The sequence below is a fragment of the Mustelus asterias genome, chromosome 23 (assembly GCF_964213995.1).
Source record: "Mustelus asterias chromosome 23, sMusAst1.hap1.1, whole genome shotgun sequence".
Taxonomy (NCBI): domain Eukaryota; kingdom Metazoa; phylum Chordata; class Chondrichthyes; order Carcharhiniformes; family Triakidae; genus Mustelus; species Mustelus asterias.
In genome coordinates, this window is record NC_135823.1 from 45,634,735 (window position 1) to 45,647,417 (window position 12,683).

Below are 12,683 nucleotides of genomic sequence, written 5' to 3' on the forward strand. Positions count from 1 at the left end.
ATAGTCAGAAGCTTTATCCCAGGGTGGAAGAGTAAATTACTAGGGGCCATAGGTTTAAGGTGCGAGAGGCAAGATTTAAAGGAGATGTACGAGGCAAGCTTTTTACCCAGAGGATGGTGCGTGCCTGGAACTCGCTGCCGTGAAAGGTAATGAAAGCAGATACGATAGTGACTTTTAAGGGGCGTCTTGAAAAATACATGAATAGGATGGGAATGGAGGGATATGGTCCCCAGAAGGGTAGAAGTTTTTAGTTCAGTCTAGCAGCATGGTCAGTACAGGCTTGGAGGGCCAAAGGACCTGTTCCTGTGCTATAATTTTCTTTATCTTTGTTCTTTGGATATGGGCAAAGACAGGTATATGGGGTTGAGCCACAGATCAGCTATGATCTCATTGAATGATGGAACAGGTTCAAAGGACTGAATGGCCTACTCCTGTTCCTATGAACCACTGTCCAGTATACCCAGCTATCTAGTACGGCGATCTAGTATACGCCACTTTTCAGTGTATCCTACTCCCTCACATACCCTCCCTAATCCATGTACAATTTACCATTATCTCCCTTTCAGTGAACCCACCTTGCAGGGTCTATCTCCCTGCTCAGTTTATGCCTCTCACCCCACCCCCTACCTTCTGTCCAAAATGCTTCACCCACTTACTCTCTGCTCAGTGTACACCCCACCCCGGAAGCCTTTGCCAATTGACACACCTAAATTACCAGTGCTCCAACCTTTGGTCCTGATTTGAAAGATGTTTCATTCTATTTATATTCCATAATCTGCGCCTGCACAGGGAGTGTTTGGTGGGACAATGTAAAGGAAGTTTTACTCTGTATCTAACCCAGGTTGTGCTTGCCCTGTGATAGACCGATGGCCCCCTACTCCCATGAACTCTCCTGGGCCATCAACACTTTACTCAGTCAAACACACTATTCGCTTAGAAATAAGAATGAGAGAGCAATTGGATTTTGCTGCAGTGCAGGTTCCATGACGAGAAACTCTGAGAAAATCACTTCTGCAAACATAAAAGAGACTGTTAAAGCAGCACATTATCAGCCAGCCAGTATGTGAAGCTGGTTTAGCAGACAGCTGGGCCATGGCATGAAGTGGGTAATGAGCTATATACTGGCACAGAGCTGGTAGCAGGGCAGATTGTTCTGTCTTATACATAATTCGCTGGTGAAGTCTGCTATCAGCTGCTGCATCTTTTAACTATCATTTCCATGCAGACCGGTAATCAGGAGAACAGTGTGACTAACCTTTCACAGTGCCTCCATGTGATTTGAACTCACCCATTGATTATATTAAGCTCTAATCCTTCTTTTCTCTTTCCTTCACAAGAGTGTATTGTTGCCTGTGCCCCTCTCCAACAAAAGTATTCCCAGACTTATTTAAATAAATATTCTAATATTGTGACCCCTGTGACCTTCTAACTTTCTAATCCCCCCTCAATGTATCTTGAGGAATGACTCAACACCAACCGTCAAAACAACACAGAAACCACAAAGCCTCCAGGACCAGGACAATGTGAATCAACAAGGCCCCAGCAGCTTCATTAACTCTTCCCCATCAGTGGGTTTTGTGTGTTACTCATGGCAGTTTACCAATGGCTGATAGCCAGAGGACACTCACAGCTACCGATTGGTTAGCCAGATACCAATCACAGCAACCAGCTGGCTAGCGAGAGTCCAATCACAGCCACAGGTTGGTTAACCAATGGCCAATCAAAGCCATAAGCTTGTTAGCCAGAGGTAAATCACAGCCATCGGTTGGTTAGCCATAGATCATCACAGCCACCATTGCCAGGTGAAGGCCAATCGCAGCCTCCAGGAAGTTAACCAGACACCAACTACAGCCACCAGTTTATTAACCAGAGGCCAATCATAGCCACAGGTTGATTAACCAGTGGCCAATCAGCCACCGGTTCATTGGCCACAGGCCAATCACAGCCATCAGTTGGTTAACCAGAGGGCAATCACAGCCACCAGCTGGAATGTCCACATTCAGACATTGTCCCCACAACTCCATCCTAACCTGAGCTACAAATAAATTCCTCCAATAACAGTACAAATTATCATTTATATCACAGAATTTTGATCCATTTTTCCTTTTCTGAAAGTGTCAGTTCCTCCCAGAGTCCAAAGTTCCAACCTCACAGTATCAGCTCCAGTTGACCATTCCTCAATCACAGCCACACTCTCCAGGAATGTGAGTCCAGGATGATCAGGAACAGCGGAATAAGGGAGGATCTTGAATTGTTAAATTACTGAGAGCAGGTGACGGGAAGATAGTCAAAGAACAAAAACAGAAAAAGCTGCAAGATCTCAGTAGGTCTGACAGCATCTGTGGGGAAAGAATAGATCTAATGTTCAGATAGAGATTCTCCAGCATTTTTTGTTTTTTTTCAGATTCCAGCAATGCAATATTTTGCCTTTATTATAGATAATCAGAGAATTCTGCTGAAGGAATAGCTCTTTAAAATGTTCTGCAGATTTTACCTTGTGATTAATTAATCATAGAATTCACTGTCGGGTGTGCAACTCAATTTTCATCAGAAAGGTTCATACATGATCCCATTCACTGCCTATCTATCAGTGTTTGAATCTCATTCACTGTATATCAGTGTATGGATCTCATTCAGTGTTTATCAGTGTATTAATCTTATTCAGTGTCTGTGTATCCAGTGTATGATCCCCAATCTCATTCAATGTGTGTACCAGTGCATAAATCCTATTCAGCGTATGTGTATCAGTGTCAGAATCTAATTCAATGTATGTGTATTGGTTTGTGAATTGGATTCACTGTGTGTGCATTAGTGTATGAATCGCAATATCTGTGCATCAGTGTGTGAATCTCACTGTGTGTGCATCAGTGTATGAATCACACTGTGTGCGTCAGTATATAAATCTCATTGTGTGTGTATCAGTGTATTAATCTCATTAAAAGTGTGTGAATCAATGTATGAATCTCATTCAATGTGTGTGCACAGTTTGTATTTCATTCAGTGAATTTTATTCAATATGTTTATCAGTGTATATTTTCCATACAGTATGTATATCCCATTCAGTGTGTCTATCCTATGCAGTGTGTATGCAAACTCAAAGTGGCAGCCTCTGCTTCCACCAACTTCAAATTTCCTCAGTCCATAAGACCATAAGACATAGGAGCGGAAGTAAGGCCATTCGGCCCATCGAGTCCACTCCACCATTCAATCATGGTTGATTTCAACTCCATTTACCCGCTCTCTCCCCATAGCCCTTAATTCCTCGAGAAATCAAGAATTTATCAATTTCTGTCTTGAAGACGCTCAACGCCTCGGCCTCCACAGCCCTCTGTGGCAATGAATTCCACAGACCCACCACTCTCTGGCTGAAGAAATTTCTCCTCATCTCTGTTCTAAAGTGACTCCCTTTTATTCTAAGGCTGTGCCCCCGCGTCCTAGTCTCCCCTGTTAATGGAAACAACTTCCCTACGTCCATCCTATCTAAGCCGTTCATTATCTTGTAAGTTTCTATCAGATCTCCCCTCAACCTCCTAAACTCCAACGAATACAATCCCACGATCCTCAGACGTTCATCGTATGTCAGGCCTACCATTCCTGGGATCATCCGTGTGAATCTCCGCTGGACCCGCTCCAGTGCCAGTATGTCCTTCCTGAGGTGTGGGGCCCAAAATTGCTCACAGTACTCCAAATGGGGCCTAACCAGTGCTTTATAAAGCCTCAGAAGTACATCCTCAGTCACTTGAAGATAGGCATCAGCTTCATGGATAATCCTCATAAACAGATTAATAAAAGATGTCCATTATAAATTTATGCAAAATTCCATGGCCCCTTGCAAATCAAGAAATATCAGTCAACAGCAGTAGTTCATAGTTATATAATGCCTTTAGTGGAATAAAACATCTCGCAGTGCTTCACAGGAGTATCATTTAGCAAAATTTGACAGCAACCACATAAGTGGATATGACAACAGTTAACCAAAAGCTTGGTCAAAGAGGTAGGTTTCAAGGAGTGCTTAAGGTAGTCAGGCGGAGAGTGTAGGGTTAGAGTATTCCAGAGTTTAAGGTCCAGGCAGCTGAAGACACAGCCACTAATAGTGGAACAATTAAAATCAGGGATCCTCAAGAGGTTAGAATTAGATGAGCGCAGATATCGTGAGGGTTGTGGGCTGCAGCAGGTTACAGAGATGGGGAGGGCGAGGCCATGGATGAATCTGAAAACAAGGGTGAGAATTTTTAAAATTTGGGTGCTGCTTAGCGAGGGGCCAATATAGGTTAACAAGTACAGCAGTGATAGGTGAATGGAACTTGGGGCAAGTTAGGACATGGCCAGCAGATTTTGGATTACAGATGAGAAAATATGGTCATGGGTAAATTATATTATCCAATCCTGAAATTAACGAAGACCTGAATGAGGACTTCAGCAATGGATGAGCTGAGGCAGAGATGACACACGTGCACACGCACACATGTACACATACACTCAAATGCATGTATGTGCATAACACAAATAGACTCACACTCACTCGTGCAGAGAAACATATACACACACACAGAAATGCATATATACAAACATTCTCTCAGGCCCACACAAACCTGCACTCAGCCACACACAATTGACACATGCACAGAGGCATACACAAACTCTGACACATATGCACATGCTCACACACACATGCACACAAGCATACATGCAAGAAACATAGACAGACAGACACACAGACGACAGGCGCAAGTACACATTGAGACATATTCAAACAGACAAACACATAGTCAGACACAGATTGACACAGGTACAGACACATGTAGACAGAAAGACACACATACGGACTGAACACATTCAAAAGTCAACTTTTAATGGGATGAAGGCAGCTAAGTTCCTCTGTTTCCCAGACTGAAGCACCACCGTCTTCCCCCACCCCCATCCCCACCCACACAGCTTCCCCCTCCCCCATAGACTCCAGAGAGTGAGGAGAAACAGAAGAAGCAGAATGGTTGTCAGTGGACTGAATGGCAAATGTTTTAACATGACAAAGACAGGCTAGAACTGAGAGAAGCTGTGAGTATGAGCCACTCAGTGCATGCTAAACACTAAAATTAATTAAATTAAGAAGGTGCGAGTGAGGTGCAAAGGTGATAGTGACCTCTGAGCTAATGGAAAATATTCACAGGGGGTTGTATACAGAAAGTGTGATGACTCAAAACTAGCCTTCTAATTGACCACCTAAAGAGATAGTGAGCAAACCTTATCCATAAATATACCTTCATTAACATTTCAATAGGATGGCATCTGCCACGAGCAGCATAACAAAGCTGTGAACTCTTAAAATCTTCAACAGCCCTCATTGACCGTCACTAAATTAAATCCTTCCCATGCCCCTTTCTATTTCACTGCAAATGCCACTCAGATACTTGGTGCCCACATTTCCAGTCTAAGTATCAGCAACCCAGAAGCCACAAGGTGCTCTTCAGTAGCTAGTGACAGATTACACCTGGCACAGACCAGTTCTACAAATATTTAGTAAGCAACACATTTATCAACATCACTTGTACCTGGAGATATCTTTTGCCTGCAGGTACAACAAAAGCAATCAGAATAATCCAACATCAAGAACACACAATGGGAAAACTCTAAAATGAAAGCAAAATACTGCGGATGCTGGAAATCGGAAATTAAAACAGAAAATGCTGGAAAAGCTCAGCAGATTTGACAGCATCTGTGAAGAGAGAAATAAAATTAATCGTCGGAATTTTACCGCCCCGCCCACCACAGGAATCGGAGCAGACGAGGGGCGGACAATGGGAGGGTCCATTGACCTCGGACGGGATTTTCCAGTCTCGGCTCAAGCAAGGCCGTAAAATCCCGCCCCATGTTTCAAATCCCGATGATCCTTCTCCAAAACATTAACTCTATTTCTATCTCCATAGACGCTGTTAGATTGCTGAGTTTTTCCAGCATTCTCTGTATTTATTATGAGAAAAGTCTTCATGATTTCACACTGTATCAAGTGCCTTACTCAGACAAGATACTCACAGAATCATAGAATCCCTACAGTGCAGAAGGAGGCCATTTGGCCCATTGAGCCTGCCACTGACAACAATCCCACCCAGGCCCTATGCCAGTAACTCCATGTATTTACCCTGCTAATCCTCCTGACACTAATGGGCAATTTAACATGGCCAATCAACCTAACCTGCACATCTTTGGAGTGTGGGAGAAAACCGGAGCACCTGGAGGAAACCCACACAGACACGGGAGGAACGTGCAAACTCCACATAGACAGTGACATGAGGCCAGAATCGAACCCGGGTCCCTGGTGCTGTGAGGCAGTAATGCTAACCACGGTGCCACCATGCCACCCTAATATTGATAATGTCATACTGTTGTACTAGAAAGAGCATTTGGGACTGAGAGGGGCTGTTGGGACAGAGCACAACCAGCTTTGCTCTGTATCTATCTTGTAAATAATGCTCCACAGCTGTTAGGTGTGGATTAAAGCTCCCTCTATGCTGCCCCATCAAACACTCCCAGAGCAAGTACAGCACAAGTTAGATTCAGAGTAAAACTCTCTCTATGCCATAACAACAATGTGCCTCTGCCTCAGACAATGCTCTTTCAGGCACCAATTTAACACTTTTTCTATTTCCAGACAAGGCTTCCTGTATCCTGCATGAATGAAATTGCTAATTAGTGTTGAATTCATACTAGTTTTGCACAGTGGGCTAATGCCCTCTAGGAAATGAGTTGTGACTGTCGGAGTTAATTTCACACAGCATGATTACTGGCAGGAGAGAAAGCGGGCTCATCCCATTACTCTGCTGGACTTCAACCCAAATCTAGAGATTGAAATCTAACTACAGGAATAGTAGCATTGTGGTAACGTTGCTGGATTAGTAACCCAGAGGGTGGGATTCATAATCTAAGGACACAAATGCAAATACAATTGTGGCACCTGCTTGAATTTATATCCATTTAATTAATAAATCTGGGATTAATAAATTAGTCTCAGTATTGGTACAATGAAACTACCAGATCATCGTAAAAACCCATCCGGTTCAATAATATCCTTTAGGGAAGGAAATCTGCTGGCCTTACCTGGTCTAACCTACATGTGACCAATGTGGTTGACTCTTAACTGCCCTCTGCAATGGCCTAGCAAGGCATTCAGTTCAAGGGCAATTAGGGATGGACAACAAATACTGGCCTTGCCAGTGATACCCACATCTCCTGAAAGAATAAAAAAAGATATCTGTGGTTCTTACCTGGTCTGGCCTAGGTGTGACTCCAGACCTACATGACAGGGTTGACTCTTAACTGCCCTTTGAAATGACCTAGCAAGCTACTCAGTTGTATCAAATTGCTACAGAAAAGTTGAAAATAAATAAAACAGGTAGACCATCAATCACCAGGCACTTGAAACAGAAACAAATCATACCCTGCCCAGGTGACCTTGCAAAATCCTCCTCACTAACATCTGGTGACTTGTGCCATAGTTGGGAGAGCTGAGAAGACCAGTCACATTGGCCAAATCATTTGTTACAGCCAATATCAGGATTCCTCCATCACCATCCCTGGATTTGTCCTGTGTCACCAGCAAAACAGATCCAGAGGTGGCGACACAACAATATACTGTCTGAAGGGAGTGGCCCTGGGAGTCCCGAATATTGAATCCAGACCCCATGAAGTCTTACAGCATCAGGTCAAACTTAGGCAAGGAAAGCTTCTGCTGATTATCATCTACTCACCCGCCGACTGACAAAACAGTATTCCTTCTTGTTGAAGTACTGAGGTAAGTAATTTGGATGGGGGACCTCAATGTCCATAATCAAGTGGTGGCCTGGTGGCACCACTACTGATTGAACTGGCTGAGACCTGAAGATTGTGTCTGCCAGATTGGGCCTGAAGCAGGATGGTGAAAGAACCAACAGGAGGGAAAATTCTGTTTGGCCACACACTCACCAATCTACCTGTCACAGATACATCTGTCCATGAAAGAGTCCTGTGGAGATGAAGTCCCATCTTCACACTGATGATACTGTCTACCTTTTAGGGTGGCATTATCACCAAGCTAAATATAATAGATTTCAAACAGATCTAGCAGCTCAAGACAGGGAATCCATAAGGTGTTGTGAACTATCAGCAGTAGCAGAATTGTATTCAACCGTACTCTGTAATCTTATGGTCCAGCAAATCCTTCATTACCAACAAACCAGGGGACCAATCCTGCTTCAATGAAGAGCACATGATTGCATGCCAGGAGCAGCAACAGGCATGCCTAAAATAAGGTGCCAACTTAGTAAAGCTGCAGCATAGGATGACATGCATGCCAAATAGTAGCAGGTAAGTGATCCCGTAGCCAAAAAATCAGATCAAATCTCTAAGGTCCTACATCAGTCATTAAGGATGGTGGACAATTAAACAACTAACTGGAGGAAGAGGCTCCACAAACATATCCATCCTTTATGATGAGGTTCCCAGAACACTAGTGCAAAAGAGAACACAAGCATTTGTAATAATCTTCAACTGGAACTGCTGACTGGACAATCTCTCTGAGCCACTTCCTGAGGTCCCAGCATCATAGATGTCAATCTTCAGCCAATTCAATTCACTCCACACAATATCAAGAAACAGTTGCAAACAATTTGATATGGAAAAGCCCTTTACAATATCCCAACTACAGTACTGAAGACTTTTGTCCCAGAATCAGCCACTCCCTAGCCAAGCTTGTCCAACACAGGGATAAAATTGGCATCGACCCAACAATGTGGAAAATTGCCTCAGTATGTCTAGCCCACAAAATGCAGGATAAACTTAATCTGGCCAATTTCTACCCAATCAGTCTACTCTCAATCATGAGCAAAATGGTGGAAGGTGTCATTGACACTTTTGCTATTGAGTGCTATTGAGCTATTGCACTTACACTGCAATAACTTGCTCACCGATGTTCGGTTTAGGTTCTGCCAGAGCCATTCAGCTGCAGACCTCATTGCACCTTTGATTCAAACATGGAAGTGAGGCAAGAGGAAATGCCCTTGATATCAAACCAGCATTTGAACAGTGTTGCATAATGGAGCTTGGGCAAAAGTTGAAGTGAATGGGAATTAGAAAGAAGAATTTCCACTGTGTGGAATCATATCTCGCACAAATGAAGATGGATGTGATGGTTAGAGACCAATTACCTCACCCCAAGTGATTGCTGCAGGGCTTCCTTAGTATAGTGTCTGAGGCCCTGCCATCTTCAGCTGCTTCATCGATGACTTTTCCTCTAACATAAGGTCAGAATTGGGGATGTTCGTAGAACTTGCACAATGTTCAGCACCATTCGCGACTCCTCAGATACTGAAACATTTCAGACCCCACTGCAGCAAGAACTGGACAACATTTAGGCTTGGACTGATAAATGGCAAGTAATCTTTTGCGAAACTAGTGCCAGACAATGACCACCACCAACAAGAGAAAAGGGCAGATCAGAGGTTATGAATTCTGTGGTGAATGACTCACCTGTGACTCCTCGAAGCCTGTCCACCATCTACAAGTCAGGAATGTGCTGAATACGCTCCACTTGCCTAGATGAGTGCAACTCCTACAACACTCAAGAAGCTCGACACAATTATAGACAAAGCAGCCCGCTTGATTGGCACCCCATCTACAACCTTAAACATTTAATCCCTCCTCCACCAGCACACGGTGGCAGCAGTGTGTACCATTTGTAAGTTGCAATGCCTCTTTTGGCAGCACATTCCAAACCCTCGACCTCTATCACCTAGCTGGACAAGGGCAGCAAATGCATGGGAATACCACCACCTGCAAGTTTCCCTCCATGCCATACCCCTCCGTAACTTGAAACAATGGGGACGATTCTCCCAGCTCAGCACAGCGGGCCAGGAGTTATCAGCAGGGGCGTTTTGCGAGTTTCCCGCTGGGCGTCACTACCTCCACACCAGAAATCGGCATGGAGCTGATTTCAATATAGAAATCTTTATTTCCATCTGATTAGCGGGCCCGGGACTGAATTCTCCAAGCACACTAGCATCTCCCGCCCCACCGGAAGTGGTTCAGTCCAGCAGGATTCCCACTAACAGGGAACAGGCAGCCAGACCCTGCTGGAGGGAAGAGAGGCCATTGAGGTCCCCCCAGGAGGTCGGAGGTAAAGGGGAGGTGGCCCTTGGGCAGTGCCAGCCTGGCACCCGGGCACTGCCCAAGGAGCACCTTGGCACTGCCCATCGGGCATCTGGCAGTGCCAAGGAGGCAGCGCCTATTAGGGGTGATCGCTGGGGTTGGAGAGACTTGCTGCCACTCTGCCAGAGGATTGTGGGGTGGGGGGGGGGGGGGGGGGGAGGAAGAGGGTGATCATGGTTGGCCATCCGGATGGCGGGGGAGTGGTGGTGGTTAGGGCTGTTCGAGGAGTTGGGGATTGTCATTGGTGGGGGCGGGAGGGCTGGGGACATCGGGGCTGGCTCAGGGAGGTCAGGAGGCCAGCGATTTGCAGGGGGGGGGGATCAGTAGGCCAGTGATGGGGGATTGTGGGGAAGGTCAGCGATCGGACTGGCCAGCAATCTGGAGGCCAGCAAGGCAAGGCCAATGCACATGCGCCAATCTGTGCTGACAGATCTGCGCATGTGCAGTGACCCGCTCAGAGCTATGCTGCTGGCCTCTCCAGCAGGAATAGGCACAGCCCACAGATTTTCAGAGTGAATCATGCTAGAGTACTTTGTGTGGCACAGAGCGTCGGAAATTCATTCTGGAAATCAAGCTGAAAAAAACAGCGGGATTTACTCACATTTTCCCGCATTTTGGGAAGTTAGAATTTTCTTTTGAGAATCCCAGCCTATATTGCTATTCCATTGTTCCGGGTTCATAATCCTGAAAGTTCCTCACTAACAACAACATGGGTGGGTACCAGATGGACTGCAACGGTTCAAGAGGCTACTCAGTATCACTTCCTCAGGACAATGATGGGTGCACCAGTGATGTCTATATCCAATGAACTAACAGAGAAAAAAATGTTTGCAGGCACAGAAGAAAAGTTGGTCAAATATTCAAAACATTAGTACAGGTCAGGGAGCAACTAACTCCGAGGAATGCATATGCAATTCTTAATTATTCTGCAAACATCAGTAAATTCTGAGATAAGTAATTCATTTGGATTCCATCCAAATGGAATGTTCTCTGAAAACTTACACTGAATTTTAACATTTTCCAAAATGTGTTGTTTCCATTGGATTACTTATTTAAAACTCTGGTTGTCAAAAGAATATGAACCAGCATTTTAAGGATATATCAGTTGATCCAGTAGAATTGCTGGTGTTGAAAAGGGCTAATCTCTCACACAGGACACTATGTACAGTCAGTTGGTACCTCAGTAACAGCAATGAGCCATTCAATCGCTCGAGTTCGCTGTGCCACTCAGTTAGATCATGGTTGATCATCTCAACTCTATTTCCACAGCATAAGTGACACCTGTGACTCAGTGGGTAGCACCCTTCTGAAGGTTATGGGCTCAAGTCCCACTCCAGATAGTTGAGCGCATAATCCAGGCTGACACTCCAGAGAAGTACTGAGAGAGTGTTGCATTGTCAGTGCTGCCATCATACTGAGGCCCTGTCTGCTCTGTCAGGTGGATGTAAAAGATCCATGGCAGTGTTGCAAAGGACAACAGGGGAGTTATCCCAGATATCCCCAATCAATATTTGGCTCTTAATGAATATTACAAAAACAGAATGTTTGATCATTATCACAATGCTGATTGTGAGAATATGCTGTGCGCAAATTTGCTGCCATTTTTCCTACTTTACAACAATGACTATATTTCAAAAATGTGATTCAATGAACTTCTCTATTTTGAAAGATTGTGGATGCTACATCATTGAGTATATTTAGAGCGGAGATAGAAAGGCAAATTGTGGGATATGGGAATGGATGAAAAAGTGGAGTTGAGGCAGAAGATCAGACATGATCAGATTGACTGCCAATGCAGCTCAAGGGGCTGCATGGTTTGCTTCTATTTTTCTGCTCTTACATGCTTCTGAAACCTTTGCCTATGCCTTTGTTACTTCTACACTTCAGTACCTCAGCATGCTCCTGGCTAGACTCCTATTCATCCATCACCCTTGAACTCGCTAACCCACATTGGCTTCCAGTTAATCAATGCCTCAGTTTTAAAACTTACATCCTCATTTTCAAATCTTTCATGATCTCATCCTTCCCTAACTCTGTAATCTCTTCCAGCCCCACACCCTCTAAGATATCTATGCTCCACTAATTTTGGCCTGTTGACCATCGCCAGTTTTAATTGCTCCACTATTGGTGGCCATGTCTTCAGTTGCCTTGGACGCAAGTTCTGGAATTCTCTTTTTAACCCTCTCAGCCTTTTTCCCCTCACTTTTCTCCTTGAAGACACCCTTTAAACCTACCTCTTTGACCAAGCTTATTGTCATTTGAGTTAATATCTCCTTCAGGAACTCTGTGGCAGATGGTGGCACAGTGGTTAGCACTGCTGCCTCACAGGGAACCGGGTTCAATTCCTGGCTTGGATCGCCGTCTGTGCAGAGTTTGCACGTTCTTCCCATGTCTGTGTGGGTTTTCTCTGGGTGCTCTAGTTTCCTCCCACAGTCTGAAAGATGTGCTGGTTAGGTGCATTGGCCAAGCCAAAATTCTCCCTCAGTGTACCCGAACAAGCACCGGAA

General features: G+C 44.7%; 1 protein-coding gene across 1 annotated transcript in view; it reads right to left on the reverse strand.

Moving 5' to 3' along the window:
• The window catches only part of LOC144510698 (netrin-3-like), a 217,692-nt gene that overhangs the window by 182,533 nt on the left and 22,476 nt on the right, over window positions 1-12,683 (reverse strand). The gene's annotated exons all lie outside the window — the stretch shown is intronic.